This window comes from Canis lupus, chromosome 2, assembly GCF_048164855.1.
Source record: "Canis lupus baileyi chromosome 2, mCanLup2.hap1, whole genome shotgun sequence".
Lineage (NCBI taxonomy): Eukaryota > Metazoa > Chordata > Mammalia > Carnivora > Canidae > Canis > Canis lupus.
The window spans coordinates 2,607,820-2,617,510 of NC_132839.1; positions in this window are offsets into that span (position 1 = coordinate 2,607,820).

Here is a 9,691-nt window from a genome sequence, read left to right on the forward strand (position 1 = left end):
TCCAAACAGTCTAAATTCATCCTCAACACAATCTGAAATCCCTTACCGTCTCCTTTTCAGGAGAAGCTTCAATAGTGGAACGGAGAATAGAAGGGGAGGAACAGGTTCCCAAAAGCAGTGCACCAGTGGGCACATTCTGGAAAAGTAGCAGCTTGGCTATGCTCTCCAAGGCAAAAAGAGACTTGTTTAGAGGAAGCAAGATGAAATATGCTAAAGAGAGGTATCCTCTCATATGCAAACTTGTCTCATACCACCCCTCCCATCCCAGGTCACAGAGGAGGCTTTGCCCGCACCCCCCCTCCCTCCGTGATACTCACCACCTCCTACCTCCCACCTCAATTCAAATTATTCCTTAAACCAAAGCCTCACTTATCTGTTGTCCGCATTCGGATAAATTGCATCTTTCAGCAAGAAGTAACAATAAACCACACAGGTTCAAAACCAAAGAGGAAACAAAACCTTTACTCAGCTAGCTCCCACAATGGCAAATGAAGAAACAGGGTGAACTTCAAGTTTGGTTGATCTGCCCATTCAATTGTACACCTGAAACCTCAGGTCCTTTCCATCTTATTTCTCTGCCATCCACAGCTTCATCTGAAAGATGATCATAGAGTAACTGCCACCTGCAATTGCTGTGACATGCTTGTTTCCAGCTCACGAGATGAGGATCCAGATGATGTCAACAGCCTGATTAACAAAGGAGCCCCAGTAGGTATATGCTTAAACCACAATTTGCAACCTACTTTCCACTGACCACGGAAATAAAACTGACTGTATATGAATCCACCTGGGAAACCTCAGTGCATTTCAAAAGTAGACACATAAAAATAATTAAAAAGTAGACACATATAATCCACACTTTATATTTGGAAAAGCTCTTAGTAGATTAATGTGGCGTGTCTTCTTGCACATTACTTTTATTGATAGTAATGTAAATGATTATTTTTATATTAAAACATAGAAAAATAAAATATATAAATCACCCAGGATTTTAAAGATAAAGCAGAAAACTCAAAGAAAATGCATTCAATCGGATGACTCTGAGCGGCCTCATCTATCCTCAGTTCTTCATTCCTCTCTGTTCATAAGGGGATTGGAAAAAACCTTGAGAAAAATTCTGAAAGCATTTCTTTCCATGGGTTACTAAAATCTCGTCAGTTAACCCCTAGTAAAATGGGGTTAATGGACTTAAACTGCCATCTGTTTCCCCACTTTGTACTTTGGAAATTAATGAGTACCAACCAGCCTTCACTAGACCCAAAGGAGTTTCTCTTGTGGCATTTAGGGCCTCCTGCTCGGTCTTTCTTTGAAGGACTTGACTTTGGAAAGAAGGCAAAGAAAAGTCCCTCAGGGCCAAGGGAACTGCCTATTGAGCAACACTCTCAGCTTCCCTGGGTGAAAGCTGTGTTCTATCTACTTTTGTATCCCTGGTACTTGGCTGAAGGCATGGCACACAGTAGGTGCTCCGTAAATGCATTATGGATACCTAATGTAAGTAGGCTTCCTCTTACCTGTTGGCAGGTTAAGATGGATTTAGGGACCTTGAACCTCTCCTCTTCTGTGAGCATCAGCCCTCCCGGCAGTGGTCAGGGACAAGTCCCCCCCCCCAGCCCCCCCGGAGGAAAAATTCAACAAATAACTACTGCTCTCTGCTCTATTTTGGCCTGGGCTCAGGGCTGGGGCGGCCCCTCCCCCTGGAAGGTGATTGATAGGGTGCAGCAGGCATTCCAGAATAGGAGAAAGCATTTAGCATTGTTGACCTTAGACTCCACTGTCTCTTCTAGATGTGGGGGACATTAAACAGGGGGAGAGAGGACTAAAGGCACAACTTAGGAGAAAGGACACTGGGATGCATCTGGAAGCCACCTATCCCCTAATATTCTCTCCGAAGGGCAGGACCAAGCCACAAAGCAAGAGGGGAGTAGCCAGGGGGCTGCAAAGAACTGAAGAAAAAAAAATCACCGCAAGAAAAAAGTCCCTAACTGTACGTTGGCAGACAGTGACCAGACTTAGTGTGGCGATCATTTTGCAGTACACACAAATACAGATTCACTGTGCTTATACTTGAAACTGATATAATATTATATGTCAATTATACCTCCATAAAGAACATTTTTAATTAGAACAAATAAAAATTAAAGCTAGACCACAAAAAAAAGAACTGAAGAAAAGTGATGCCCCTCAGAAAATGGTGTGAGACTGTCTACAAACTACATCAAAAAGACCATTTGTAAGAAGCTAATTTGAGAACTGTTTTATTAAGAAATATGTAGTGTCAATTACAAAGTAATATGTACATTTTTAAAAAGTGCTTACAAATAAGTTAAAAATATATTCCATAAATTTAAAAATATATATATTTTAGCTTTAACAAAGGCACTTCTTCAGGATCTACTTGCATATCACTCTTGTCAGATAATTTTTAGAACTTGATTTACAATATGCCCACAATATTTTGCTTGGAAATTCTTACAAATTGCTTCATTATAACATACAACTTTTTTGTGCACCCCTTTTGCTTTTATTTTCTTCTTTTGTATACTTTTGGAATGAGAACACGAGAAGCATCAGTACATGTAGAAGCAGCACCTGCCTTTATAAACAGAGGTCTACAAGCTTTTCCTTCCTTGACCTTCTCCTTTCCCCTCCTACTACACATTTAGGTTCTTCCCTTGAAGTAAAGGCTTTTGCAGTTGCAGCCGAAAATTACTACACACAGTGCCCCAGGCATCACCCCTATAAGAGTCTCCCCCTCCATTTGAGGGATAGTATTTCCCCTGCCTTATATGTGTACATCAAACAATAAAAGCTTACAAAAATAAGTTAAGAAACCCTACCGCAATGAAAAAATAAACATCGGTGGTCTTTTAGGTGTCACAGTTAGAGTTAACATTACATCTACCTAATAAAAGATGATTTATTCTGTTGCTGTGAAATATAGCCTTAAGGAAGGTGTATTTTGTTTCTATGAAATGCGACTGAAACGACGCCACAGCCCTATTAAGTGTGCGACTTGTTCCCGGCATTTATTTGTTGTGACTCCTCTTTTTTTTCTTTTCTTCTTTGCCTGGGTATTATTTATCTGTGGAATAGGAGAATCAATCATCAGGACTGTAACTACCTTTAACAAGCCCTTGAATGGCAGGGTCTTCTTTATGCAAATCAATCTCTCAGCATGTCCCCTGAACACCTGCTCCCCCGCTGCTCCAGTGTGCTTTCTCCAGAGGAAGCCCTGCCATCTCTCCACCCATCTACCTCATTTCAGGGCCAAGTTCCACCTCTGTTACAAGGCCTCTGCTAATTGCTCAGAATTTTCTTTTGGAAACTCTTCTGGTGCTTCAGAGTGTGTTTCACTTAAGGGGGCTCTCACTTACGTGCTGTTTTTAACTATTGCATCATGGATATTCCCTGTTAGTGCTGAGCATGTCTTTTACATGGGAAGCATTGAATATTTACTGATTGGCTAAATAAATGACTCAGTTAATGGTTTCATGATCTCCCTGACAAGATCGTAAGTTCTTGCCGAACAGGGTGTATACACCTCTTCATGGATATAATTCAGTAGACTATAATTTGGATCCCAAGTGCTCCTGCTTTCTGTCCCTCCCATCGCCTACCACCCACATGTGCCCAAGACTAAGGTGGAGTCTAAACTTAAAAAAAAGAGAAAAGATTGTGATAATCTTCCTACCTATTCCTTCAGCTGAATTACTCTTGGGTAGCAACAGAGTAGGCCTTCTAGAAACACAGTGTTCAGAGCAATCAAATTCATCAGGTTACTAAACAAAAATCTTATAATCTAAAATGTGCCGAGTCCTAAGTATTATTGGTCTTAGGCTCTCCCTTTGCGCTCAGGAGAGGGCTGAAATAAATTACTGAGACTTTCTCTTTATCACATGCTGTCCAGAACCTGATCTAGACTGTCTTCTATACTCTTCTTTCATAGACTAATGCTACTATGGCCATTTGTAGATTTGTCAGGATCTCTGATAGAAGGCATTGATCCAAACAGGCTTTTTTATATGGCTGTCGGGTATTGAGTGCTTAACTCAAGCCCTATCCAGATGGGCCATATGGCTCAATCTTCAATCCCTAAAATAGTGACTGAGAAAAGTCACCCGTTAATAGGCAGTAATCATGCATATCCTCACGTCTCTCTTTTGTCTTTTTAAAATTTGTCATCAGAGAGATAAATGACCTATTTTACTTGCCTATGGAAATATTTACCGAATACTTGTTATGTTGCCAGGCACTACCTTAGGTACTTTTACGTCTATTGACTCATTGAATCCACATAAACACTATATGGGACTTGCTAATATGACCCTAGTAAAATGGGGTTAATGGACTTAAACTGCCATCTGTTTCCCCACCTTGTACTTTGGAAATTAATGAGTACCAACCAGCCTTCACTAGACCCAGAGGAGTTTCTCTTGTGGCATTTAGGGCCTCCTGCTCGGTCTTGCAGATGAAATTGAACATGTCAATGTTCAATTGACATTGAATTGAACATCTTCTAAATTGAAGATGTCAAGTTAGAAGTTTGGGGGCCAGGGATGCCTGGGTGTGGCTCAGCGGTTGAGTGTCTGCCTTTGGCTCGGAGTGGGATCCGGGATGGAGACCCTAGGGAGCCTGCTTCTCCCTCTGCCTGTGTCTCTGCCTCTCTCCGTGTCTCTCATGAATAAATCAAATCTTAAAAAAAAAAAAAAAGTTTTGGGGCTAGGATTCAAAGTCAGGCCAGACCTTCTGCAGACTTCCTGCTCCTAACTCCGCACTACTATTTCTAGTTAAAGCTACACATCCATTCAGAGGCAGGTAACCGCGTGTGCAAAAATCCATTGTGCAAAGAGCCAGCCGTACCGGCAAGTAAGCAGGTGTGGGTAGAGACTTGATGTATCATCTAGCATTGTAAGAAAGCAGCACGCATTATCGGTGATAAACCCAAGCAATGCCGCTCGAGGTGTGTAGCGGATAAGGATGGCATTAGGGGCCCGTGCAAGGTTGGGTCCTTGGGAGGCAGCATTTTGGACGATCACCCTCTCCGGCTCGGGCGGCCAAGATGTAGGCGGCTCGCTGAGGACAGCCTGAGACGCTGCCCGAGGTTCAGAATTCTAATTCTGCCCAAAGACTCGGAAGCCCCGAAACAAGCGAGGGGCTGGTTGCCAGCTGTCGCCCGCTGGCCTGCTCCTGCAGGGGGCCTTTGGGCTCCTACGGCCCCGGCCCAGGCCCCAGCGTGACCCGCGGCCCGCGGCTTACCGGCGCTGCGGCGTAGCCCGGGCACTCGGCGGCGAGCGCGGCGACCGTCCCCTCGGCGAAGGCCTCCCGGGCGCCCGACGCGCAGCCGCGGATGCGGTGCAGGGTGAGCCGCTCGATCCTGGCCAGGCAGTCGGGCTGCGGGGGGCGGGGCGGGGCGGGGCGGGGCGGGGACCGGCGGGGGCAAAGAGCGACGGTCGGCGGGAGACCAGTGGGGGGCCGCGGGGGGCACGGCCGGAGCGGCAGGGAGCCGGTCCTTGGGCGGCGCGGCGGGAGCAGGCGCGGGGCTCGCTCCGCGCCCGTTCCCGGTTCCCGCTCCCCGCTCCCCGCTCCCCGCCGCAGCCCACCGGCGGCGCCCAGACCGCGCTCTCGCCGCAGGGGCGCCCCCTGCTCCGCGCCCGCTCCCCCGGCCCCGCCCCTGGGCGCCCCTCCCCGCTCCCTCCCTGCTCCGCGCCTGGCCCCTGGTGCCCGCCCGCTCCCCGCTCCCCCGGCCCCGCCCCTGGGCGCCCCTCCCCGCTCCCTCCCTGCTCCGCGCCTGGCCCCTGGTGCCCGCCCGCTCCCGGCTCCCCTCCTGCTCCGCGCCCCTCCTCGCTCCCCCCTGCTCCTCCCGGCTCCGGGCCTGGCCCCTGGTGCCCGCCCGCTCCCCGCTCCCCTCCTGCTCCGCGCCCCTCCCCGCTCCCCTCCTGCTCCGCGCCCCTCCCCGCTCCCCCCTGCTCCGCGCCCCTCCCCGCTCCCCGCCCTCGGCGCCCGCTCCGCCCGCCCTCCCCGACCGCGGCAGGTCTCGGGGCCAGGCCGGCACCGCCCCGAGGCCCGCCCGGAGGCCCGCGCCGCCCCGCCCCCCCCCCCGCGGCCCGCCCCGCCGGTGCCCCCGCGGATGCCCCCGCCCCCGCCGCCGGTGCCGCCCGCCCGCTCACCGGGTCCGCGCAGTACACGGGGTGGCTGAACTCCGTGCTCCTGGTCTGCAGGAAGGAGAAGCGTGTGCGACACGCGGGTCAGGCGCCGGGTCCCTGGCGAGGCCGCCGCCCGCGCCCGCCCGCGGCTCCCGGCGTCGCGGGTGCCTCCGTGCGTGGCCGTGGGAAGGGCCCGGGACGCCCGGCCCCACAGCGCCCTCCCCAGCGCCCCGGGCACGCTGGCCGCCGTCCGACTGCAGCAGGGAGCCGGGAGGCCGCGCTCCCAGGGCCCCGCCTTCTGCCTCGTGGCCACCTGTGCATTCACACATGCGTGCCCCATCCAGAACCAGTAATCAGGGGAAATGATCGCTGCTGTCTATTAAAACTCTGAAACGCACCCCATCCCATAACGGCATTCCGAGGCTTCTGGAACACTAGAAACCCAGGGCTGCGATCCCTGGCCAGGGCTTGGCTCACAAGAATTCCCTCTCTTTTTACCCTTCCTTTTCTCTCTGGCCCTCACCCACGGTCTTCTCTCTCCTGCACCTGGGGGAGCAGCGCTGGGGCAGAGAAAACACACCTGGATATGTGTTATCTGTCACTATTGCTCCTCATCAATATCTGCACACCTCATGTGCACCGATTTCTAGGTCGTCCTTTGAGAGGCCAATATATTTAAGTGTCACTTGTAAAAAAATTTTTGACAAAATGCCGGGCCGCGATCTTTTTCCAGATTATTTTTCTTTCCTTAAAAATTAAATTGTAGTTTATATTTGTGTACACCCGTTCTTTTGATGAAAACACATTTGTTTTTTAAAAAATGTTTATTCAGGGATCCCTGGGTGGCTCAGCAGTTTAGAGCCTGCCTTTGGCCCAGGGCATGATCCTGGAGTCCCAGGATGAGTCCCGCATCAGACTCCCAGTGTGGAGCCTGCCTCTCCCTCGGCCTGTGTCTCTGCCTCTCTCTCTCTCTCTCTCTCCCTCCGTCTATCATGAATAAATATAATCTTTAAAAAATGTTTATTCACTTACCCCATCCATGTATTTCTCCAGGGCTTGGTAAATGACTTCCTGATACTTCCGTCTAATCTTCTCAAAGTCACAGTCAATGAAATTGTAGGTTAGCACCAGCCCTACCAGCTGCAAGACGAAGATCTTCCTGAAAAACACTGACAGAACAGATAATAAGGCATCAGGCAAAACACTCGGAAACCCAGTTCAACCCCAGTTTCACATGAAACTTTCCAACCGCCCTGCATCACCCCTAGATGTGCGAGGCCTGCCTTAGGGGTGTGTGCCCAGACACCACTCTTTGCCTCCTGAAGCCCATATTTACCCATGCTGTTGCCTTAAGTTGGAGTCTCCCTGATGCTCCAGAGCTTTCTGGCTCCACATATATAACACCTAAACGCCTACGGGCTCTTTTCTTCTAGGCCAATGATTTTCCTTGATGTCATTCCCTTTCTTTATAGAATTCTCAATTGATTACATGAAAGAAAAGATAGAACTAGCCAAATCTGTGGCATTTTCACATTGGTAAAATCATCAGGAATTTCCCTCACCTTCCTCTTTTTATCTTGGCCCTAAACCATTGATATGTACCTGGAGGTGCTTTAGGAAACAGATACCCATATCTTTCTCCTCTGGGGCCACTTCATGGCTAAGCCCCTGTCTTGTACCTGAAGCTGCTTTAGGAATCAGGCACCTATCCTTTTTCCTACAGGGCCAGTTCCATGGCTAAGCCCCTTTCTTATTACTGAAGCTACTTTAGGAAACAGGTACCTGTCCTTTCTCCTCCGGGGCCAGTTCCATGGCTAAGCCCCTGTCTTGTACCTGAAGCTGCTTTAGGAAACAGGTACCTGTCCTTTCTCCTCCGGGGCCACTTCCATGGCTAAGCCCCTGTCTTGTACCTGAAGCTGCTTTAGGAATCAGGCACCTATCCCTTTTCCTCCGGGGCCAGTTCCATGGCTAAGCCCCTCTCTTGTACCTGAAGCTGCTTTAGGAAACAGGTACCTGTCCTTTCTCCTCCGGGGCCACTTCCATGGCTAAGCCCCTTTGTCGTGGTTAGAAAACACCCCAAGGGGCCAGGTAGGGATGCTCGCGCCTGCTGTACCTCCTGAGCACTTCTCTGGGCCAAGTCCAGCTGGTTCTCTCCGCCCTTACCAATCTCGGGGCGAGGCGCGCCTGCTCTTGGGTGACTGGGGGTCCCTTGGGGGCTGCGGTATCTCCTAGCACGTGCTACAGGGGTCAAGAGACTCCTGGGCGCTCCAGGCGGGGCGCGCGGGGGAGGGTGCTGTCCAGCGCGCGGGCCGCGGGGCGGCGGGTCTACGCGGACCGAGGGAGCTGCAGCCCAGCGGAGGGAGTCGGGGGGCGCCCGGAGAAGCCCGCCAGCGGGGTCGGAACGACGGGCCTGTGCAGCGGCTCCGGGATGTCCACCCTCCCCCCCCCCACCCCCCCCCGCGGAGCCCGGGTCCTGGGGAAGTTCCTAGGAATCGGCCGGCCGCCGAGGCAGGGCCCCCACGAGAGTCCCGGCAAAGGTCACGGGCCACGGGGTGCTTGGGGACAGCGGCGGGGGTGGGGGTGGGGGGACTCGGGCCAGAAGGGCGCTTTCCCCGCAGCAGGCGCCCAGCAGCTGCACCGGTGCAGCTGGCCCCAGTCGCTGGTTAGGCCCCCGGGAGAAAGCCCGGGGCTCTAACCCGGGTCCTAGTAAGCCACTCATTCACCCATGACTGACAAAGGGGCTTTTCTGGAATCTTCCAAGTCCAAGGTTGTATTTTTGGGGGGTCATGGCAGCATCTTTTGGGAAAGAAATCTGGCTGCCCCTCGCCCCCGTCAACACCCAGGGTGTTGTGGGACGATGCCAAAGCTTGATTCATCTGCTGTGACATCAGAGGTGCAAGCAAGAGGTCAGCAAGCAGGAGCTGCAGACGGATTTCTTCACTAGGCTGGGCTATGCGGATGGGAGTAGGGGCAGAAGAAAGCAGCCTTCCTGGAGGTTCCACTTGCATTCCTCCAGGGTGTGAATGAGTGGCCTCCCTGCCTTTGCTGCTTCTTTTACAACCTTGCATCCATGGGGGTCTTTGTAGAGATGATGCAGAGTGCCTCCTCCTCAGGCATCCTGGAAGTCATCTCTTTGCCTGTTACACACACTGCTAAACCCTTATGCCCAGGACCCCCAATCTCCTTGTCTGTAATTATGTGAGCTCTCAGATCACTTTGATCAGATCACTTTTCTGCTTACAAACTCTTGATAGATAGTTGCCTTGACATCTCCAATTGCTGGACTCCAAGCTGTCTTTCCAGCCTTAGCTCCTTCCTTCTCTTAGGCTTCTGCCAAATAGTATCCGACTTCAATAGGCTCCACATAAACCCTCAGCTTTCTTCTTCCCAGCCTCACACCCTCAGGTGTTGATATTCTCCTGTCATTCGACGCTGGTTTCACTGGACATCTCCAAAAGTGGTCTCCCACCTGGATGTGGTGTCACTCCCCTTTAAGACATACTTTTTTTTTTTTAAAGATTTTATTTATTTATTCATGGGAGACACAC